This window comes from Notolepis coatsorum, assembly GCF_963971535.1.
Source record: "Notolepis coatsorum genome assembly, chromosome: 2".
In the NCBI taxonomy this organism is placed as follows: Eukaryota; Metazoa; Chordata; class Actinopteri; order Aulopiformes; family Paralepididae; genus Notolepis; species Notolepis coatsorum.
The window spans coordinates 90388658-90414082 of NC_140166.1; positions in this window are offsets into that span (position 1 = coordinate 90388658).

The window sequence follows — 25425 nt, forward strand, 5'->3', positions numbered from 1 at the left end:
ATATTAGGGCTGGGAGCGGGAGTCCCCAAATTTTCCTGAGATCAGATTTGATCGTGGCTGAGAGCAGATTTAAGAGTGCTGAGGAGCAGTCTTATGATTGATTGACTAATTTAAAATGTTATTAACTTGACATATTTAATGATTAATTATATACATTTGAAATAATGCAGGTCAACATGCAATGTATCCCATTGATTGGTATACAATGGGACAGACCTTTGATTGATTGATTGATTGAAAACTTTATTAACAGATTGCAGAATGGGTACAGTACAGTACAGCTCAATTACATACAATTGTTAAGGGGATGCAGACCAGAGAAAGACTTTCGTCTTGTTTACATCAGGGTCCCCCATTTTCAATTCTTCATAACATATATGACACACATGACATACAGATAGACAGTACTGCTACATCTATACATTTATGACATACCAGATTTGCAAATACAGTACTGTTTGTGATACAAAAAGAGTCCAGAAAAGAGAGTATATACATTTGACGTAGAAACTGTTGGAGGAGGTTGGGTAGGAGGGGTGGGGGACACTGTACAAGCAAAACTGTACATTGGAATATTGACAAAACCATACTTGGTCATTTACTGTAAATTGGAGGGGGTTGATATAGCTATAAACCTGCATTCCTTCGAATATATTATTAATCAATTAAACTTATATTGAAATACACTATATAGCCTATACACCAACACTGAAATGACAGTGGATAAATAAATAAATTAGAACTAAAGCTGATCGCATGGAAATAGCCTGGAAGTCTTGTGTGCGCCAGTATGGCCTACGTGTCTAATGATATAGGCTTAATATATTCTAGTTACTTGTTTCATTAGGATTTAGTAGATACTATAATTCTCTGCCTCTGCTCTATGTACAGTATAAGTACAGACTGTACTGTACCTATACTGTACGTAGCGCAGAGAATATAGTATCTACTAAATCCTAATGCAACAAGTCATTAATGGAATAATAAGCCTATACTGCATTTATTCATTACACCGTAGGCATTAATGGAATAATAAGCCCATACTGCGTTCATTCATTACACCGTAGGCATTAATGGAATAATAAGCCTATACTGCGTTCATTCATTACACCGTGCGAGTGTGTGTGTGTGTGTGTGTGTGTGTGTGTGTGTGTGTGTGTGTGTGTGTGTGTGCGCGCACGCTGTGGCAGGTGTACCACGAGCTGTATTATGATGACAATACATTAATCTAATCTCATTTCGATGGGTCGCAACTTAGACTCGCAAAACGCTTCCGCATCCATTTCCACACAGCGTCATTACTTTGCCGTATAAGGAGCTCTGGAGGCATTGTTTTGTATGCAAATGACCTGAACGGGAACGCGCTTTTGAGTTTACGACAGAATCACATTCGCCAAGCAGATATCAGATAATATCATTTGTGCGACAGTTTCAGCCACTTGACATATTACCAGCACGTTTAGGACTCAGAGTGAACTTGTCATTGATTATGTCTCAGTGGTACCAAGATAAGTCTTCCAGAATAACTCAAATTTTCGGGAATGAGACCCAATGACACTGTCCCTTGAGAACTCCTCTCGCAAGTCACCTTGTTTGTGTGTAAATCTGTGGAGCAGCAGCCACTGCTAACAAGCAGAGAAGAGACTTGTGTCAAGGTAACATTAAAAAAAAATAAAAAAAATACCGGCAGAGCAGTCCTCTGTGCCCAGTTCACTTTAGTTTTCATTCAAGTTGATTTTGTGGGGATAACGTTAACCAGCCCCAAGTGAATGAGACATGGTGAGACTCTCTCTCTCGCTCTCACCCTCCCCTCTCTCTATCTCTCTGTCTCTATCTCTCTCTGTACGTTCTGTATATTCCATGTAACCAACCATTATAAATAATTTTTCAATAGCAAAACTAACTGAATAGTTGATTATTCTAATAGTTCAGTTCAAGTCTTTGCCAAGTCTTTGACCTTAACTCATTCTACTGTACGTCATAGCCAGCGCCCATCTCTGCTCTCTAGCGCCAGCTTTCCATTGCCTCTTTGCGGATCTATTGTATATTCTATAATATAATATATTATTAAATATATTATATTATTTATAATTTATAATTATTAGGGATGTCCGATATTATCGGCCTGCCGATATTATCGGCCGATATCGGCATTAAAATGTGATATCGGAAAATATCGGTATCGGTTTTAAAAAAGAAAAAATATATATATATATATATATATATATATATATTTTTTTTTTTTTTTTTTTACATTTCTATAACCTTTATTTACCCAGGCAAGCAAGTAAGAACAAATTCTGATTTTATTTATTGTCAAAAGTATGCATAATGTTGTGTTAATTCCACAACAAGAGATATGTAATGTTAATTACCTGAAATTATTAAATTTTTGGGGGGGGGGGGGGACCCTGCATATATCGGTATCGGTTGATATCGGTTGATATCGGTATCGGAAATTAAGAGTTGGACAATATCGGTATATCGGTATCGGTAAAAAAGCCAATATCGAGCATCCCTTATATGATAGCTATGGAGAAAATAGTCCGGCTCATTTGACAGACACTATTTGTAGTCCAATATGTAAAAAAGATTTTTTCATGTATAAGTTCGTGTGTTATCCCGTGGTAAATATTGTATAGTTTCAGAGTGATCCGGGCTAATTCCTGGAAGCTGAGTTATGGAGTGCTATGTGCATTTTGCTAAAGTCGTTTGCGTTGCTCGTCTGGACACGATATTATTTCCAAATCAAAGGTATATAATAGGTATTATGTTTCATCATGAAGGCATCAAATGGGGGGGGGGGTCGTTTTGTGATGTTCTGATCGTCAGCAACGGCATACGTTTTGAATACTACATTCGTTGATCGTTGCGATCGATGTTAAATCATTGTAGGATCAAAGTAGAATTGATGTCCTATAGTCCTTACCTTTGCTAGGAGTTATTCCAAAATGAATATTCCAATTGTCTGATCGTGATTTCCATCGGGTCCCTGACATGAAATGGCATAACATATGCATCAAGTGTGCTGGACGCGTTCCATGTTGCTCGAATGAAGCGTTTCACTTGCCAAATTCTCCGCCCGGACCATATAAAATGTAACACACAGTGTGAAATAAGGTTTCAAAGGGTACGCAATACTGCCACCTAGCAGGATTCGGCCGGCATTGCACTCTCGAGGTCTCAGAATGAGTTCCAATGATAACACAGAGGTCCGTGAGAGTATATAAAATATTAAAATAAAAAAAACAATCGAAAAACGTAATATTACGTGTTTGGCGCTCAACCGCTGGCGAGCAAACACGTAATATTACGTGGTTGGCACAGAATGAGTTAAAGGCTCTGACCAAAAATAAATAAATAAATGAATTCTTAGCAATAAAATCATATCTGCTCAATTCAAAAACACTGAACACATTGGCAGATGCCTTAGTGCAGTGTCACTTTGACTACGCGTGTACATAGTTGCTCACCAAAAATAATAAAGCATAGATTACAGACATTGCTAAATAAGTTAGTTAGGAATGTGCTTAAACTTCACCCCTGTACATATCTCAATGACTCACACTTTAATGGTCTGAACTGGTTAACAGTCGAAAAGAGAGTGGCCCAGATCAAGTTGGTGCTGACCTTTAAAATAAGGAATGCTACAGTCCCTGCATATCTGGTCAGTTATTTTTGTTGAGTGAGTGAGACTCGAGAGGCAGCCAGACGGATATAATTCCACACAGGTTCAAGAGTTCTATGGGGCAAAACTCGTTTTTGTATACGGCAGTTCTATGGAACCAATTACCCACCTCTTGCAAAGAACTAGCTACAGAAACTAGCTTTATTAACACTTTGTATGCCACTCACGGCAAACTCGGGTTTACGATTGTGACGTTGAAAGCCACTCACGGCTTTTATCGGGATTTTTATTTTTTATTAGCGATCTGAAATCATATTGCATCACGCGAGCCTACCCTCGCCTACCCAGGGACCGCCGCCGCTCAGATGTGAAAAAAGCGCCCCCTATCGTCTCCCATATGGTAAATCACCCTTTTGGAATGGACTCAATGAAAATGGATGGGGGAAAAAAATATTCCAGTCCACATTTTCCAGTCCACTGATGCAGCCGGAGTTACCAGAGTTAATTCTGGAGCCTCTGAGCCCCGCGGATCATGAGTTCTACTGTATACACGTTAGATCTATACACTTATCGATTTTTTCGAATGGTGAAGAGAAATTGGAATATAATCAGACTCGTTTTCACAGAGATATAAGCTTTTTTGTGATATGTGCTCTATCTGTTTTCACTGTAAAAGCCATGAGGAAATGAAAGCAGCCAGGGGCGGAGCTATAGGCGAGGCTGCAGAGGCAGCTGCCTTAGGGCCCGCCCACCGTCTGGCGGGAGGGGGGCCCGGGCCCAGGCCCGGGACTGAATGGAGTTGCCGTTCGCGTGTGGGACTGGATCGAACGGCAACTGGTAACGGCAACTGGGACTGGTGCGTTTGTTTTGATTCTAGGCTCCTCCCGTTTTGCCAGTACTGTGGTACGAGTACGACTGATAGCGTGTGGTTTAGGAACAGCGCGTTTTGCACAAATCCAGCGCTCCCTTTCCTTGGCTGTGACGTAGCCACGTAAGTCTCACAAGCAGCGCGGAGGTGCCGCGTTCACGTTACGTGGGAAGAATCGGAAGAACCAGCTTCCGACTGGGAAAAACCATTCACGTCAGCCTCCTAGTTGTAATTCCTACTAGGACATATGGGATTTTTTATAGACCCCGATATCTCCCACTTCGCGTCACGAATTGCGGAAGTATGGATGTGGGCGTTTTGATCGAGTCAATGCGTGAAGGCTTCCTAGTTGTAGCAACGAGATGTCCTCTGGTTCTTCCGCTTCTTCCCACGTAACGTGAACGCGACATCAGAGAAAAATATCGTTGCTATGTCCAACATAATAAGTCACCTGAAACATCATCACCGCTACGATGGTGTATTAAAATCCGACGACGCCGAGCAGCTAAAGGGGACATTTACCGAGGACCAGCACAAAGTGTGGATATATTATGATTTAACAAGTCTTATCTGTCCAGGACGATGACAACATTATTGCAGGTAAGCTAACTACTAACGTTATCACGCTAGCTTGGATGCTAACTAACGTAATGTGAATGAATGAATGAAAACTTTATTTAACAGATTGCAGAATGGGTACAATACAGTACGGCTCAATACACACAATTGTTAAGGGGATGCAGACCAGAGAAAGACGTTTGTCTTGTTTACATCAGGGTCCCCCATTTTCAATTCATAGTGATCATAGAAAACATATACGTTACCACCTAGCCACAATCTATGGTATTTCTAGGTTACCACATGGGCGCACGTGAACACTTTGTGAATTATGTGAGGGTGTATCATGATGATGGTAATTTGGCACTTAACGAACGTTACCTATCTCTTTGCCGTTTTGCATAGTGCACTGCATAGTACCAGAGATGACAAAAGTTATGTGGTAACATAGGTCGCATCACTGCCAGTAGTCGGCCTATTACCCAATTCTGACTCTGGTATTAGTCAACTAACGTACTGTTAGCCAGTTAGTACTGTTAGCCAGTTAGTACTGTTAGCCAGCTACTGTAATAACGAAACTGAAATATCTAATGATGATAGTCAATCATAAAGACAGAAAACACTCTCATCACAGACAAGCTGGATCTGGCCAAATACCTAAACATGTCATGGTGAATGAATGAAAACTTTATTTAACAGATTGCAGAATGGGTACAATACAGTACAGCTCAATACATACAATTGTTAAGGGGATGCAGACCAGAGAAACACTTTCGTCTTGTTTACATCAGGGTCCCCCATTTTCAATTCATTATAACATAATGACATACAGATAGACAGTAGTGCTACATCTATACATGACATACCAGATTTGCAAATACAGTACTGTTTGTGATACGAAAAGAGTCCAGAAAAGAGAGTATATACATTTGACGTATTATTATTGTATTGTGATATGTTTTGTTTCATGTTGAAATTTTTTTTTTTTTTTTAAATAATACAATAAATATCAGGGGGGGGGGGGGGCCGAGCTGTCAATTTCGCCTCGGGGCCCGTGGGGCATTCCAACCGCCACTGAAAGCAGCTATTATCAGCGCGCGGCTCGAACGTGCGTGCGTGCACATATACTATCGATCATCTAGCGTTTATTTGAAAACGATTCATAAATAGGCCGACAAATATCAACGTTCTGGAATATTACAGTAAAAGGCGATTATCACAGAATGGGCTGTTTTTCACCAGAAAAATGGTGCTTTTCAAAATGCTATCAAACGGAAGTGACGCGATAAAAAACCAATCTGCCATGACAACATTGACTGGAAAATGATTCTTTCATAAGCGACGGGCAGATTAGACACATAGCCATAATTTAAAACATAGATTAGGCAATATTAACGTTAACATTGGCCGTGGACTGTGGCATCAAGGGGGTAAAAAGGAAAACCCGGCGTGGCATAAAGTGTTAAGACCGGTTTAAAAAAGTGGTTGGCGTCTGCCTCTATGGGATTCTCATAGAAGCAAGGAAGAATAGGATGAGTGGTTAAACTGATGTGTAATGTGTGGTTACAGAGGGATCTAATTAGACGGACTAAAGGGAATGCTGTAGATGTAGATACATTTAATTTGATTGTGTATTTGGCTTTTACTTGTTAATGTAGGGAAATTATGTGGTTTGTTTTTGTATTTTTGTATTTGGGCTTCAGAGTTGCTATACTGTTTCTGCCAGCCAACTGCCCACCATACCCCACCCACCCCCTACCCCCAGAGGTCCTTTTGGCTTCATTGTGTTTTTAACCTCAATGATTTTTTAAATATATGTATGTATTCCTGCTGGGCAGTTTTATATGTATCTTTTATGAATTTTCAAATAAAATCAAGCAATCAATCAATTCAATCAATCAATCAATTAGCTATATTGAAATTATTCAGTAGAAATATTGTATTGTGTGTGTGTGTGTGTGTGTGTGTGTGTGTGAGTGTGAGTGCGTGCATGCGTGCGTGCGTGCGTGCATGCGTGTCTGTGTGTGTGTGTGTGTGTGTGTGTGTGTGTGTGTGTGTGTGTGTGTGTGTGTGTGTGTGTGGTGATTAGTGTTAATGTTAGTGTTAGTTCATGGTTTCTTGTGTTCTTTATCGGTAGTTATTTAGTAAATTTGGGTTCTGGGGAGACACCCAGACTAACTGACTGACTGACTAGCTGACTAACTGACTAGCTGACTGACTGACTGACCGACTAGCTGGCTGACTGACTAGCTGACTGAATAGCTGGCTGACTGACTAACTAGATGACTGACTTTGTTGAAACAGGTGTGAGTGTTGTTGTCTGGTGAGTAGCAGATTATATTATAGAATATATTATATTCTGTATAATAGCAGACAACGTGAATAAAACGCCAACTTCGGTTGAGGCAAACTAAAGTCAGATGCATATCATTACACTCAAGATTTACATTTACATCTTATTTACATTGTAACTGAAGTGACTTACAAGTTCTGTACAACAAGTCAGCAGGAAGGGTGCTCTGGCAGCTAGGGGTTGATTTCATTGCTTTCTCTGCCGCATATTAGATTTGATTAAAATGTATTAATTCAGTCATTATACAGCACAAGTACAGTATAACGAAAAGAGGTTTGGCATCCAACCACAGTGCAAATGTAACAGTAAAGTGCAATAGTAATATACAATGTACAGGGGATTAAACTGGGTATAAAATATATAAATGAGTAATACTGAGTAATAGTGCTAACCAGATGTATTTACAGGGTTGTAGTATTATTATGTGCAGTGATACAGGTATAAAGACACTATAGTAGTAAGGGAGTTGGTTTGGTAAGGGATATGCACAGATATTAGGGATGCACCGAATGGGAAATTCTTGGCCGAAACCGATACCGAAAATAGGAAACAGTTGGCCGAAAACCGAATGCAGAAAGGCCGAAAATTATTAATATAAATTAATTAATTAATATATATATAATGTTTTTCTTTTTTGTTCAGCTACCTGATTATGGCAAAATACATGATTATGGCTAAACTTAACTTAAATAATATTAATAATCACTATTATGGGTCCATAAAACATTTATTCAGCACTTTTGAATGCATACATTAATTCCGGACTGACTGCTGAAAGATTGTACAATTTACACATTTTCTCTTTGCATACAACAAAATGTGCATTAAAGCCAAGTGCATTTTCTTTTCTCTGTAGGATAACTACAACAAAGTGCATTCAGAACAAAGCCAAGGTGCTTTAAAACTGCATAAAGATCTGCATAAAGACACACACATGAGAGGGAGAATAGCTTATAGCAGACTTAATGATGTTACTGTAGTGGCTACTGCAGGGGTGTAAAGTACTTGAGTAATTGTACTTCGTTACAATACTTAAGTACTGGTTTGGGGGATTTGTACTTTACTCGAGTATTATTAGGTTTGTATACTTTGTACTTTTACTCCATTACATTTCAGAGAAAAAAACATACTTTTTACTCCTTACATTTAAAATGCAGACCTACAAAGTACAAAGTACAAATCTCACAGGTCCAACCATATTAATTCGTATATTTTAATTGTTTATCTGGCCGAACTAACGTTAACGTTATTAATCCTGCGACCGCAGGTAAAAAGCCAATCAAATCCCCATCAATGGAAAATGAACCCGCCCATACCCATGCTGATTGGTCCTTGTGCAACACTAGGAAGCGGGGATCTTTGATTAAACACCTGCTATCAGAAGAATAGACAGTCAGTGTTATGGTTAGAAACCGACCCCAATAGGCGGCACGTGCACACATAGAGGCCAAGGGGTGCCTGAGCACCTGCCTTTTTGAGCATCATCAAAAAAGTGCCCTTTTTGAAATTTTTTTTTTTTTTTCTTTTTTTTATTTTTATTTTTTTTATCGTTACGCATATAGACTGCCCTTTCAACTGAAAAATGTCAGGATAGAATCAAAATATTAGGGACAGAGAGAGAGATGCCCCATATTCCATTGCAGTTTGCACGGCCTCCTCCGCGGACCTATATATTTTATGCATAGCGTGGGTGGTGATGATGATGATGATAGAAACCGCTGTGGCGCATACAGTTGAATGCTGGTATTACACTCATTGAGGGACACGAAGAAGTCAAGTCCGATGGGATTTGGGAATCTCAAATACAAATCGGGATTGGAATAAAAAATGCATTTATATTAAACAATACAGAATATACAGTACTTCTTGGGGCTGTAGGGTAAGCACTTATGGACATTTATGGAGATGTATGGGCCTTTAAGTCAGTGATAAAAGTGTCTTTCAAGGATAAGTGAGCTCCTGCACTGATTATTATAGTTCAATATTCAATATTTGATCACCAAAACCCCCCAAAAAAGCATAAAAAGGGGGCCCCCCGCCCGAAAAGGGCCCTTAAAAACCGTGCTTGCGCGCTATGCGCGCTCGGTTAATATATACACACAAGTGTAGTGCCCTTTTCAGCCTTTGAGCACCTGCCCCTCTAAAGTCCTGTGCACGTCCCTGCCAATAGCACAACACAAGACAGGTATGAGAGTTAGCCAAAATCAGGGCATTATTTATTTAATACAAAAAAGCGGCACTCAGCCTTTAAGGGGGTAAAAACATCAAACGTCCATGAACACAAAAAAGGCGGCACTGTGCCTTTAACAGGCGAACAGGCTGGGAAAAAGTAACGGGGATCTTCTTCGTCCCTACAACCGAGTAGGGCTCTGCGGCTCAGCTCTGCCAAGGAATCCTCCTTCTCCAGACCAGACGCTGCCCACGGGCAATGCAGCACACAGGGGGTCCGAGGGGAACGGGATGAGAACACGCCATCCTCCCGTGGAGTAATAGCGAGCGATGGCGAGCCTCACCCCAGGAACCAGGACCACGAAGAGGGAGTTGGGAAGTAGCCGGCTTGACGTCTGGAGTGGGAACACTGGAATCCTCCCGTAGAGTATTAGAGAGCGAAGGCGGTGTCCCACTCCAGGCAAACGGCGACAGGTGGTGACGGGTGGTACGTTGTCTCACGCCGGAGATGCGGCAGTTGATGGTAGCAACAAGAACGACCCGACAAGGAGTGGAGGGGAGTCTGCGATACAAGTACTCTCCCGAGCTGATCGCAAACTCCCAACAGGTGCGTGAAGGTGAAAAACGGCACGGCCCCCTCGTTAGGCTGCGTGCAGGATTCCTCACAGTACCTCCCCCTCCACGGGAGCCACCCGGCGACCAGCCAGGCCCGCAGGGGGGGGAATGCAGGGGGGAAAAAAAATCTCAGAAATGCACCAGGGAACTGGCCCTGCTAGCTGAAAGACAGTCCAAGCTGTGGGGAGGCTACACATGGGGTTTAGCTTGCAGGGGCTGTCTCACATACACTGTCTGTGCTGGCTGGGGTCGTCGACTGGTCGGGTCGTCCTGTTATGGTTAGAAACCGACCCCAATAGCACAACACAAGACAGGTATGAGAGTTAGCCAAAAATAGGGCATTATTTATTTAATACAAAAAAAGCGGCACTCAGCCATTAAGGGGGTAAAAACATCAAACGTCCATGAACACAAAAAAGGCGGCACTGTGCCTTTAACGGGCGAACAGGCTGGGAAGAAGTAACGGGGATCTTCTTCGTCCCTACAACCGAGTAGGGCTCTGCGGCTCAGCTCTGCCAAGGAATCCTCCTCCTCCAGACCAGACGCTGCCCACGGGCAATGCAGCACACAGGGGGTCCGAGGGGAACGGGATGAGAACACGCCATCCTCCCGTGGAGTAATAGGGAGCGATGGCGAGCCTCACCCCAGGAACCAGGACCACGAAGAGGGAGTTGGGAAGTAGCCGGCTTGACGTCTGGAGTGGGAACACTGGAATCCTCCCGTAGAGTATTAGAGAGCGAAGGCGGTGTCCCACTCCAGGCAAACGGCGACAGGTGGTGACGGGTGGCACGTCGTCTCACGCCGGAGACGCGGCAGTAGAACACAGGGGTTCCAAGGGGAACGGGGATCATGAAGAGGGAGCTGGGAAATAGCCGGCTCGACGTCTGTAGTGGGAACACTGGAATCCTCCCGTAGAGTATTAGAGAGCGAAGGCGGTGTCCCACTCCAGGCAAACGGCGACAGGTGGTGAAGGCTGGCACGACGTCTCACGCCGGAGACGTGGCAGTTGATGGTAGCAACAAGAACGACCCGACAAGGAGTGGAGGGGAGTCTGCGATACAAGTACTCTCCCGAGCTGATCGCAAACTCCCAACAGGTGCGTGAAGGTCAGATCCGCATTATGCTGTGGTTAATATTGTGATATTATTCAGGGTACTCCAGTATTCTGTCTTTAATATTGTGATATTATTCATGGTACTCCAGTATTCTGTCTTTAATATTGTGATATTATTCAGGGTACTCCAGTATTCTGCCTTTAATATTGTGATATTATTCAGGATAATCCAGTATGCTGTGGTTAATATTGTGATATTATTCAGGATACACCATTCTGTTTTTAATATTGTGATATTATTCATGCTGTGATGTGAATGCCGTCCATGTTAGTTTACCTTCAATGGAGAAGTGCATTAATTCTAATTTAATAATAATTTTAATGCAAAAAAAGTGTCCTCTGTTCTTTAATTTCAGCATTGTCTATTGCAGAACACATTCCATTGTGGGCAGAGTGTATGCTTGGTTTCATTCCAGCCTTGCCTAAACACCAGCTGATGATTTCACTAATTGGCTCACCTCTTCAACAAACTCACCTGGTGCAATGTATAGTTAAAATGAAAACTTGGCCCACGATGGAATGAGTTTGAGACCCCTGGTCTATCCCTTTAAAAAAATAACTTTTTCTTTTTAGTACTTAAGTGTTACATTCCCAGACCAGCCCAAGTCTGGGAGAGTCAACACCACAGACACAGTGTGAACAATGGGTCTTGCTGTCCCAGACGCGTCTATGCCAAATACAACACAGTTCGGTTTCCGGGTTCCTCTGATTGGCCACTAAGCCCACGTGACGCGCGCTAGCACGCCCCCTTATCGCCCGCTGCCGCGCTGTGAAGCGGAAGAGCCAGCGAGGCGACGCAAGGTGGTGGTTTCAGCAGCAGCGGCCGTCTTCTTCCGAGGCTGCTCGTTCTTATTAATCCCTAATGTCATGTATGTTGTGTATGTCATAAATGTCGATATGAATTGAAAATGGGGGACCCTGATGTAAACAAGACAAACGTATTTCTCTGGTCTGCATCCCCTTAACAATTGTGTGTATTGCGCCATACTGTATTGTACCCATTCTGCAATCTGTTAAATAAAGTTTTCATTCATTCATTCATTCATTTCTCCCCCACTACTCCCAAAAGTAACACTAAATAGATAAAGTACAACAACGCCAGACTCAAGAAACTGTGTTCCGCTTGGATGTGTTCTCATAAACAATGTTTGTTTACACTGCACACCACACTCGAGGCTGCATGGGTGTAATCTCTCCTCTAGCTATATCAAAGAGGTTGCGTTCAGGAATCGACGTTGTGATGTCCTTTCTTGCGGTGAATTCCTGCCTGAACATTCAAGACATGCTGTATTGCGTGGGGCTTTTAGAGAGGAAGATCCGTAGGACATCACAACGTCGATTCCTGAACGCAACCTCTTTGATATAGCTAGAGGAGAGATTACACCCATGCAGCCTCGAGTGTCGTGTGCAGTGTAAACAAACATTGTTTATGAGAACACATCCAAGCGGAACACAGTTTCTTGAGTCTGGCGTTGTTGTACTTTATCTATTTAGTGTTACTTTTGGGAGTAGTGGGGGAGAAATGAATGAATGAATGAATGAAAACTTTATTTAACAGATTGCAGAATGGGTACAATACAGTACGGCGCAATACACACAATTGTTAAGGGAATGCAGACCAGGGCCCCGTTCCCCGTACCTGGCTAACTGAGTTAGCCGGATAATTTTCAGCATAGCTTGACTTAAGCCAGACCTTTCCATTCCCTGACGCTCGATTGTCTAAATCACTATGACAACAGATCAAAAAGTTTGAACCTGGTCGAGGGCAGGGTTAAGTTCAGTTACCTTGATGAACTATGGCCACGCCCTCGCAAAGAAATCCCAGCTCCCTTCCTGAAATATTTCTCACAGTCTAGATCCCATTATGCCATTCTGAATTATGTTTTTGTGCTTCGTTTGAAATGTAAAATAATAGGTCTGCAGTAACGCTGATAATAAATCATATTCAGCCTATGAATTTACTTTGTCCTATATAATGCACGTCATATTTATACGGATACGGCGCTCGCGAGTCGCGACACACACAGTTATTTTAATAACGGACTAAACAAACGGATCATAGCAAATGTGAATCCCGCTTGGATATTTTTAATGAATGAAACCTATCTGTGTTTGGCTCTGATTAGTTTAATATTCTTCGCTGTGTATTTGCTTAACGGAGCACCCGGATGCGTTTCATTCAAGCTGAAGCGTCTATGCGCGGATTGTGGATATGAATTATGAGGAATCTGAATCTGTGGAGTATTTAATTGTATCACTGTGACAGTGTCACACGTTATTGTGATATTGTAACTGGGATTAAAATATATGAGAAGATGCGCTGTTTGATGGATTTGATGACGTGACGTGACTTGATAAATTGAATGAGCCTTTGACGTTTTTGATGAATGAATTTGAGAAAATGCATTTATCTTTTCAAGCACTGTTATCTGATGATGAACATGAGGTGTCACTGGTATAAACCAAATGGTAATCAATTCAATGCATGTATGGATTAGGTCCGAAACAGATTAAAACCTGATTAATAGTGTAACTGCAAGCCTCCCTCCAAGCCTCTCTTTTGAAACCATGTATTTATATAGTACATAATACCTAAGCACATACAGATATCCTCATAATATAATTCGTATCAATTAGATATACTATTTGGGCTTGTTTTTAGCGTTATTCTGAAAGAGCTGAACTAATTATTTTCGCTAGCAAGATCTCATTTGATTATTCATTCCATAAGCCTATACTGCCAGCAGGCACGTTTAAAGAAATATAATCTGATTTATTGGGGTAATGAGGGATTTAAAATTAGCCTATAGATTATGCATTTAACTTGTCGGCGAGGCTATTGAGCCGTACTGCATTGTACCCATTCTGCAATCTGTTAATAAAGTTTTAAATCAATCAATCAATCAATGCCGTTAGAAAATCAGGATTTCTGCTATCGACACTTGCTGTCTTTTCAGCTGAGGCGGGTGCGCGCAATTATCCTGAGTCTCAAGTCTGGTTCAAATGAACGAGACTGAATCCACCTTCGAGGAACAGGAAAATCCCGAATTCAAACATCGGGTTAATTTAATCTGGATAATGGGACTCTTGATCGACTTAGTTGAACCAGGTACGGGGAATAGGGCCCAGAGAAAGACATTTGTCTTGTTTAAATCAGGGTCCCCCATTTTCAATTCATATCGACATTTATGACATACATAACACAACATACATGATATTAGGGATTAATAAGAACGAGCCACCTCGGAAGAAGACGGCCGCTGCTGCTGAAACCACTGCCTCGCTGGCTCTTCCGCTTCACAGCGCAGCAGCGAGCGATAAGGGGGCGTGCTAGCGCGCAGTCACGTGGGCTTAGTGGCCAATCAGAGGAACCCGGAAACCAAACTGCGTTGTATTTGGCATAGACGTGTCCCAGACAAGGAACAGACAGTATGAATGATGTGAACAGTGGTACCATGGTGCCATCTAGTGATCACCTACAGATGATGCACGCTGTGGTGATAAATCTCCTGAACAGTATTGTGATGTACGTGGGTTGGACATTATCATTGTTACTGTATTAGGAGGCCATATGAACATCAGATTGGTATCCTGAGTGGGCTATGTTGTTATTGGTGGTGTGATGTGTCATCTTCTAATGCTGTTTCTTCTTTTTCCCAGAGACCACTCATCCTCCTGATTGAGCTGATTGCACCTGCTTGAGTACACCTGTGGGCAGTTAGTTGGATGAGTGAATATAAGCGGAAAGATGACACACACACGAGAGTTTCGTGGCTGGAGTGACCTGCCTTGTGGTACAGTGGGGAGGCTGCTGTCTAGCTTACCTATGGCCTGAGCACAATACTGTGTGGCACGGTGCTGTCTTGTTTGCATGGAGTGTGGGTTAGACTCCACAGCTGTGGTGGACAGAGATGGGCCTAAGGTGGTATTGTGACTACTAAGTGTTTGTTGAGTTCTCATATGTATGTCTTGTCTGTCCTCCCATCCCTTTTTCCCCTTTGTGTGTGTGGGTTGAAATCCCCACCGATGACATCCCCTTTTCCCTTGGGAAAAGGGCCGTGGGTTGAAACCCCCACTATATAATAAAACCCTGATTTACCATTTGAAAACGTCTCTGTTTACTATCTGCCTACCCGGGACTGTTTGAGAAGCATTTTTCTACTGAGGGGGTTGTTTTTTGCTCATGTAACACCTGCCCAGATTACTATCTTGTATGGTCAATAGACCTCTGTACATGACATGGGGGCTCGTTAAGTTTGCGCAATTGTATGGTTCCTTGTTGGTAAAATAACGGGGTGACTTGTCGATTGAAGCATGTCAGGTGTAATTAGATAGCGTTTTCTAAATTGGTATTGGTAGGGGTCCATTGTCCGTGCACAGTTGATTGATGTAAGTCATTATTGTTGTGATGCTCTTAACCATTCTATTTTTCTGCCACATAGGTAACGGGGGGTCACCTGCTTGGCTAGAGGGTGGGGGGCACGAGTCGTGATTCCGGTGGAGTGCGCAATGAAATCGGTAAGCGACTGAAGATATTTGTAGCCTTTCATCCATCTAGTGGAGTAGTTTATCTGGGATAGGCTAGAGTGACACAGGTGACTCCTAGTTGAGTGGTTAGGACCATTTGTTATTATTTTCATTTAGTAGATGTGGTCAGTTGGATTGTTTTGGTTAAGAGGTATGAAAGCAGAATGTGTCTATTATTATTGTGCACGGTCATGGTTAATTAAGTGAGGACGTGATATATATGTATATATTTTTTTTTCTTTTCTCACACACACATAAAAACATAATATGGCTGTGTTGGCATTTGTTTTTGAAGCCTTTATAGCGGATCCGACAGAGGGTCAAGTGGAAGGTTGCACTAAGGCGGAATTAGGCCTTATTGCTAGGCATTATGCTATTGCTGTACAAAATTCCCAATCCAAGGCGGATATGAAGGCAGCTGTTATAGCGGGGTTGGTGGAGCAACAGGTGTTTAGCCTGGCTCAGGGAGTAGTGAATAGTGATCAGGAGGTTGCACACACTGGCAAATGGGTTAACTCTCCCTTACGTGATCTTAACATGGATGGTGGTGCTATTAGGAAGGATGGTAGTACGGCCGGAGCTGAAAGTGAGGCCGCGGGCGATTCGGATAAAGACTCCACGTCTTCTGGCCATGCGCGCTCTAGTCTGCGTTTGGCCCGTCTCCAGATGGAGAGCGCTGTTGCGCAGAGAGGACAGAGACAGGGAGGACAGAGCAGCTGACAGAGAGGACAGAGCAGCTGAGAGAGATAGACGGGACAGAGCTGACAGAGAGGACAAAGCAGCTGAGAGAGATAGACAGGACAGAGCAGCTGAGAGAGACAGGGAAGCTGTACGAGAGAGGGAGGACAGAGCAGCTGACAGAGAGGACAGAGCAGCTGAGAGAAACAGGGAAGAGAAGGAGAGAGCAGCTGAGAGAAACAGGGAAGAGAAGGAGAGAGATAGAGAGCTCCAGATTACACTGAAGAGGATGGAGCTGGGGAGTGTTGGCTCTTCTTCACCCTCATCTGAAGGTGGCCATGGCAGTTTTAATGTTGGGCAACATATTGCTATGGTTCCTGTTTTTCGAGAATCTGAGGTGGAGACATTTTTTTTTAATTTTGAGCGGGTAGCGGGGGCTGCGAATTGGCCGGAGGATCAGTGGGCACTATTAGTGCAATATAGGCTCACGGATAGGGCTCAAGACGCATGCCAGTTTTTATCAAAGGAGGACAGCATGGTATATGAGAAAGTGAAGGGTGCTGTCTTGCGCGTGTATGAACTGGTGCCGGAGGCTTATAGGCAGCGGTTTAGGGGACTAAGTAAAGCCCCCTCGCAAACACATGTCACATTTTCCCATGAACAACGGATGGTGTTCAATCGTTGGTGTGAAGCGTGTAAGGTGGATGGACTCGAGGCTTTGAGCGAGTTAATCCTCATGGAACAATTTAAAAAATTTGTGCCCGAACACATGATAATACAGTTGGAGGAGCGAAAGGTTTCTACCCTCCAGGAAGCTGCGGTGTTGTGTGACGAGTTGGCAATGATCCACAGAAATCGTGTTTCTGTGCGAAATGATGTGTATGTAGGAGGCGACGAGCGATCATTTCGACCTCGCACACCGCCGTCTAGGAGGGTCCCTGTGTGTGATTATTGTAAAAAGAAGGGTCATTTGGTGTCGGACTGTTATGCATTTCAAAATCTGCAAGATGCTAGGGGACCAGCTCAGAAACCGAAGGGGGTGGGGTTGATTGGCCCTGTATCATGCCCAGAGGAGCAGGAGAAACCAGACGGTTGTTTTGAACCTTTTATTTTTTCTGGTTTTGTGTCAGTGTCGGGTGAAGTCTGTGATCAACGGAAGGTGAAAATCCTTCGTGATACGGGTGCTTCGCAGTCTTTTATCCTGGCCGATGTGTTGCCATTAAGTGAGGAGTCATCTTGCAAGTTGAGTACTGTTGTGCAGGGTATCGACATGAGTTATACACCCGCACCCTTACATAGGATACATGTGCAATCAGATTTAGTCACAGGTTGTTTTTCCGTGGCGGTTCGTCCCTCTTTTCCAGTGGCGGGGATTGATTTTATCATGGGGAATGATATAGCGGGGGGAAAGGTAATTCCTGTTCTGAAGGTGGTGAACGCCCCAGTGGCTGAGGGTCTGTGCGATGCATTGAGTAAAAGTTACCCGCATGTTTTTCCTGTTTGTGCTGTCACTAGAGCTAAGGAGAGGGAGCGGCTTCAAGCAGTATCGCTGGGTGATTCTATCTGTGGCGAGGCTCTGGCTGGAGACAGGTGGCCATCTAGTGGCGCGATGGAGGAGAGTGTGAGTGGTGTTCAGAGGATACGGGTGGAGTCAAAATTCCCTGACGTGCCCTTGCCACTTACACGTCAGGCATTGATTGATGCCCAGCGGAATGATCCCTCACTAACAAGCTGTTTCGCGGCAGTAACCAGTACTGCTGGTAGTAAGAAGCACACCTTTTTGATGGAAGAGGGAGTGTTGATGCGCACCTGGGTAGCTAGGCCAGGTGTGACGGGCTTGCAGTCTGGAGAAGACTGGAATATGGTGCATCAAGTGGTGTTGCCAGTAGAGAGTATGCGTCAGGTCTTGATGCTGGCACATGAGCATATCTGGTCGGGGCATTTGGGTATATCTAAAACTTATGACAAGATACTGCAGAATTTTTTTTGGCCCGGCTTGAAGGCCGATGTGGTAGACTTTTGTGGTACATGCAGTACATGTCAAATAGTGGGGAAACCAAATCAGGGGGTTCCTCCAGCTCCTCTACACCCTGTTCCAGCAATTGGGGAACCTTTTGAGCATGTGATCATAGACTGTGTGGGCCCTTTACCTAGAACAAAGTCGGGAAACCAGTATATGTTAACTATTATGTGTCTTGCCACCCGTTTTCCTGAGGCCATACCTTTGAGGACGATTACAGCCCCTGTAATTACTAAAGCATTAAACAGATTTTTTGCTACTTTCGGGCTGCCAAAAACTGTACAAAGCGATCAAGGCACCAATTTCATGGCTAAAACATTTAATCAGTCATTACAGGCTTTGGGTATCAGTCACACAGTTTCAAGTGCATATCATCCTGAATCGCAGGGGGCGCTAGAGCGCTGGCACCAGACGCTAAAGGCGATGCTAAAAAAATACTGTATTGATACAGGTTGTGGCTGGGACGAGGGAGTGCCATTCGTGCTGTTTGCCATTAGGGACGCTAAGCAGGAGTCGCTTGGGTTTAGTCCTGCCGAGCTGGTGTTTGGTCGCAGTGTCCGTGGGCCATTGAAGATGCTCAAGGAGAAAATGTTGTCTGTTTCCGTTCCCACGTCGAACGTGTGTGATTTTGTTGTAAGGAGCGGCTCCACGGTGCGTCCTCGTTGGCTAGGGTGGCCCTTGCCTCTGCCCAGGGGGAGATGAAGGTGAGGTTTGACAGGAAGGCGGTGGCGCGGCGGTTCGAGGCTGGCGATGAGGTACTGGTGTTGCTGCCCACGCCTGGGTCAGCGCTCTCTGCCCGGTTTTCGGGGCCCTATAGAGTGGAGAAAAAGATATCAGACACCAATTATGTGATATGTACGCCCGAGAGGCGCAGAAAGAAGCAGTTATGTCATATAAACATGTTAAAAAAATATCTCACCCGAACAGGTGGGGGTACGCAGGAGGGGCAGTCTGGGAGCTCGGGAGTTGTTCCGGCTGTTGTCTTGTCGTGTGTGCACCCCCCGCCGGACGATGATTTAAAGGTATTGTCCGAGGGTCAGCAGACAGGGCGGTTGACTAACTCAGAATTCATGAGTGACGTCACAGCTCGTCTATTGTACCTGCCCGAGGCACAGGGGGGTGATGTGGGGAAACTGTTGTTGACGTATCGAGTGTTGTTTTCTGATGTGCCGTCTAGGACTTCTGTCCTGGAGCACGACATTGACGTTGGGGGTGCGACTCCCATCAAACAGCATGCGTATCGTTGTCCAATGGCAAAGAGGGATGTGATGAAAAAGGAGGCTCTGTATCTTCTTGAAAATGGGATGGCTAAATCAAGCCGGAGTCCATGGAGCTCCCCTTGCCTATTGGCTCCGAAGGCTGATGGATCTCCCCGTTTTTGTACAGACTACCGGAAGGTAAACGCGGTGACGGTGCCTGACTCATTCCCGTTGCCCAGGATGGATGACTGCATAGATAGTATTGGGCCTGCGGTATTTATCACGAAGCTCGATCTTCTGAAGGGGTACTGGCAGGTTCCCCTGACGGAGCGGGCCTCGGATATTTCGGCGTTTGTTACCCCTGATCATTTTATGCAGTACACCGTCATGGCCTTCGGGATGAGAAATGCTCCGGCCACGTTTCAGCGTCTGATGCACATGGTGTTGGGAGGGGTGCCTAAATGCAATGTGTATCTGGATGACGTAGTGGTGTACTCTGACACGTGGGAGGAACACATTGCGAATTTGGGGGTGGTGTTTGCACGCTTAGCTGGGGCATCTCTGACCTTGAACCTCGCTAAGTGTGAGTTCGGTAAGGCTGTTGTAACCTACTTGGGCAAGCAGGTGGGGCATGGGCAGGTTCGTCCGGTGGACGCTAAGGTCTCGACGATCCTCGCATATCCGGCCCCTTCCACGCGGCGCGAGTTACGTCGCTTCCTAGGGATGGCGGGTTATTACCGTTGTTTCTGTAGTAATTTTTCGGTGGTGGTTGCCCCTCTCACCTCTTTATGCAGTCCCATTGTGCCTTTCGTGTGGTCCGCGGAATGTCGGTGCGCCTTCGAGGCTGCTAAGTCCCTCTTGTGCAGTGCTCCTGTTCTGGCGGCTCCTGACTTTGCTTCTCCTTTTCAGTTGGAGGTCGACGCGAGTGCTGCTGGAGCTGGGGCTGTGCTGTTGCAGGGGGGGAGGGCGGTGTGCGTCACCCGGTGTGTTACTTCTCGGTGAAATTCAAGCAGCATCAGTTGAATTATTCAACCATTGAGAAGGAGACGCTGGCGATGCTCCTCGCCCTCCAGCACTTTGAGGTGTATGTGGGGTCTAGCTCTCTTCCAGTGCTGATATACACGGACCACAATCCCCTTGTGTTTCTGGCTCAGATGTACAACCACAACCAATGGTTGATGCGTTGGGCCCTACTGGTACAGGGCTATAATATTGTCATTCGTCACAGGAAGGGCGTAGACAATATTGTGGCTGATGCCTTGTCCAGGGGGTAGGTCTGGGGTAGATCTGGGGGTGGGGCTAGTTGGTTTTGTGGTGTAGGCTGCTGTTTTGTCTGTGGACTTTTCTATTTTTTTTTTTATTATTCTGTGATGCTGATCGAATGTTGGTTGATAACGGGTGATAATGTTTTGCTAACCCTGCGGGTTCGCTCTTATGGGGGGAGGTGTGATGTACGTGGGTTGGACATTATCATTGTTACTGTATTAGGAGGCCATATGAACATCAGATTGGTATCCTGAGTGGGCTATGTTGTTATTGGTGGTGTGATGTGTCATCTTCTAATGCTGTTTCTTCTTTTTCCCAGAGACCACTCATCCTCCTGATTGAGCTGATTGCACCTGCTTGAGTACACCTGTGGGCAGTTAGTTGGATGAGTGAATATAAGCGGAAAGATGACACACACACGAGAGTCTCGTGGCTGGAGTGACCTGCCTTGTGGTACAGTGGGGAGGCTGCTGTCTAGCTTACCTATGGCCTGAGCACAATACTGTGTGGCACGGTGCTGTCTTGTTTGCATGGAGTGTGGGTTAGACTCCACAGCTGTGGTGGCCAGAGATGGGCCTAAGGTGGTATTGTGACTACTAAGTGTTTTTTGAGTTCTCATATGTATGTCTTGTCTGTCCTCCCATCCCTTTTTCCCCTTTGTGTGTGTGGGTTGAAATCCCCACCGATGACATCCCCTTTTCCCTTGGGAAAAGGGCCGTGGGTTGAAACCCCCACTATATAATAAAACCCTGATTTACCATTTGAAAACGTCTCTGTTTACTATCTGCCTACCCGGGACTGTTTGAGAAGCATTTTTCTACTGAGGGGGTTGTTTTTTGCTCATGTAACACCTGCCCAGATTACTATCTTGTATGGTCAATAGACCTCTGTACATGACAAGTATGCTGTCGTTGCATTTATTGTTGATGTTACAATTGTTATCTGTTTAGGTTGTTCTCTGTGTTTGTATCGCTGATTATGTGGGTTGTATAGCCTAGTCCTTGTTCCTGTTGTTTGATTATTGTATTAGTTCTTATTTCCTTTCTTCCCCCCGCTGTGTCGTCCATTATTAACACATTGGTGGCCAAGAATGTGTTACACCATTTTTACCCGCCATGCGTTGAACGCCAAGAACGACTTACGCCGTTTTTGCGATCAATATTTCATTTTTTCGCCATGGCATTCATAATTCATCCAGCCAATCTCCGGACTGCAGTAGGACCCTGTATGAGATTGCAACGCCTCAATACCGCCGCCTGGTGGATGGTCGGGCGAGTTACACTCTCGCCAAAACCGGAAGTGCCGATTGGTGCATCGAGGCAATCCCTCCGGCAGTGATATCTTGTTACGTGGATCCAGACAAACACTATAGTGCATTTGGATCGCTTTCTAAACTTAATAATCGATATTATTTCGGCGTTTATTGCGCCATACAAACCGGAAATGGATTGAAGAGATCGGCGTCAAATAATTGGGATCTTTTTCCTCCAGTCTCATCGGCGAACGGTAAGAGGACAGTAACGTTATTTTCAGCCCGATTGTTTATTCATTTCACTGCAAACCATCTGATGAATATATCAACCCATACTAAATAAAGCCGTTACTGACGATCAAGGAATTACAATCGACCCCCCCCCCCTTCCTTCACGCATGATGAAGCATAATGTATACCGATCATATACATTTGAATTTTTTAATATAGCGTGTATAGGAAAGAAATGCCAATCGATAATCTATCATATGCTTCAGGGCCTATAACTACTGTTTTTGGAATTACAGCAGAAAAGATTAAAAACATACTTATATTCTCGACGCTATTAACACAACAATGTATGAATGAAAAAATATAACGTTCCCACATCTTGAACGATAGATAATCGATGTTGAATGGGCCATAGTAATGTCAATAGCAATACAATTTAAAAAGTTATAGCCCTGCAAAGAAGGTAAACATCTCCATAGGCTTTCAACGGTGGCAGACTGGGTACTTTGATGGTGGGCACAACCCCCGGTGCCCAATGTGTTAATTAGTGTTAATTAGTGTAAGTATTTATTGCTTGTGGTTTGTTGGGATGGTTGTGGCGTAATTCCTCTGTGTTTCCTGTTCCTGTGTTGTCTTTGTCAAACGTCGTCTTTGCCCTGTTGTGTTCTGTCTAAAGTAAGTGTATATTCGTTTTCTGTTTTATTGCGCTTTTATTTCGTGTGTTCAGTCCGTCTTCTGGTTAGGTTTTGCTTTGTATTTAGAGCAAGCTGTGCCTATTGTTTGTCCTTGAATGTACATTTGTCACGTTGCTAAGTAAAAGCTCTTTAAATCGTGACCGTTGTCTCCTGCCTCATATCCCTGCTCACTCTCGTCCTGCTGCCTTGGGTTCTACCTCCACCTTACAAGTTCAAGTTTCTTTAATAGTTGTCATACAGAAGTACAGAATACTTTTATACGAAATGCTTCTTACTGTTACGCTCCAGAGACTGTGCTAGACAAGATAAGTATGAAATAAAATAGTATAGCGTGTAAAATAGAAGTAAAAATAGAGGTCACAGTGTTCAGTATAGACATATGTACAATGTTCGATGCAGAATAGAAGTAACTGAGTTACCATACAATATAAAATATACTATGCAATGTACTAATATACAATACTATATAGTGCAAAGCAGAAATGGGATGAGGTACAATTTAGGTACAATTTACAGTAAGGTGTACGAGTTGTAGTGCAAATCCTTTACCAATAAATATAAAGTGTAAAGTGTGTTTAGGTGATCTAAAGTGTGAAGAGTGGGTGCTGCAGTGTGTTGTTTGTTTAAGTGAGTGTGTGCGTGTGTGTGTGTGTGCTGTGTGCATTTGATGGTTGTTGCATAGTGTTTATTGTTCATTGAGCAGCCTGATGGCCTGGGGATAGAAGCTTCTTCTGAGTCTTTCTGTGCTCGCCTTAAGACTCCGGTATCGCTTGCCTGACTGCAGCAGTTCAAAGAGGCAGTTGTTCGGGTGGCTGGAGTCCTTGATGATTCTCTTCGCCTTACCCCTGCACCGCTTGTTGTAAATGTTCTGGAGGGTGGGAAGCCCCCCTCCAATTGTGCGTTCGGCTGAACGTGTCACTCTTTGTAGTCTGCTACGGTCTTGTGCAGTGCTATTCCCAAACCAGGAGGTGATGTTGCCAGTCAGGATGCTCTCTATTGTACATGAGTAGAAGTTCTTAAGGATCTTCTGACTGACTTGGAACTTCCTTAGGCGCCTGAGGAAGTAGAGGCGTTGTCGTGCCTTCTTCACAACACTGTCAATGTGTGTGGTCCATGTCAAGTCCTCGGATATGTGGGCTCCGAGGTACTTGAAACTGTTCACTCTCTCGACCGGTGCCCCGTCGATGCTGAGGGGGCTGTAGTCCTTGACCCCCGACCTCCTGAAGTCCACAATCATCTCTTTTGTTTTGCTGACGTTCAGGGAGAGGCAGTTCTCCTGACACCACTGTGACAGATTATCTACCTCTTCCAGGTAGGCCCTCTCGTCGTTGGCAGAGATCAGGCCCACCACTACTGTGTCATCAGCAAATTTGATGATTGTGTTGTTGTTCCGCTGTGCCACGCAGTCATGTGTGTACAGGGAGTAGAGGGGGCTCAGAACACAGCCCTGGGGGGCCCCTATGTTGAGCGTGATGGATGAGGAGGTGCAGTTGCCTGCTCTTACCACCTGGGGTCTGCCCGTCAGCAAGTCCAAGACCCACTGGCAGAGGTCATAGTTCAAGCCCAGGTCCCTGAGCTTGGCTATGAGTTTGGAGGGGACTATGGTATTGAATGCTGAGCTGTAGTCGATGAACAGCATTCTCACATAGTTCCCCTGCCTCTTGTCCAGGTGTGATGCTGCTGTGTGCAGCACATGGGCTATGGCGTCCTCCGTGGACCGGTTGCGTGTATCACTTCCGCAACGGATTTGATTTCCGGGGTTGACCTGATTGGCCGCGACGCCACGTGACATGCCGCGGCCCCGCCCCGCGGCAGCCGCAGAGGCGGCAACGCCAGAGGCTGCTGTGTTTCACTGCCGCTTTCCCACTTCAACGCCGCAGCAGCATCAGTGGCGCGACGCTGGAGTTCACTTCGCCTTTCACATCGCGCCACGCTTATGCTGTCTAGCACAGTCTCTAACAGTAACAGTAAGAAGCATTAATGTTGCTGAATTAAAGATTGAATAAGTTAAACGTGTCAATTCAGCAGTCAAAGTGTACTGTATAAATCTAACTTCATTAGACGGCCGACGTACGGCTCTCTTGTCCATTAATGGATATATAATGGATATTTTATTTATCTGCCACCGTGGTGTAATGATTAGGCCTCATACCTCTCACGCGGAAGACCCGCGTTCGAATCCCCCCTTTTTCTAATATTTTTTTTTTGCAATGTAAATGCTTCAATCTGGCGCACTTTGAGAGCTATATAAA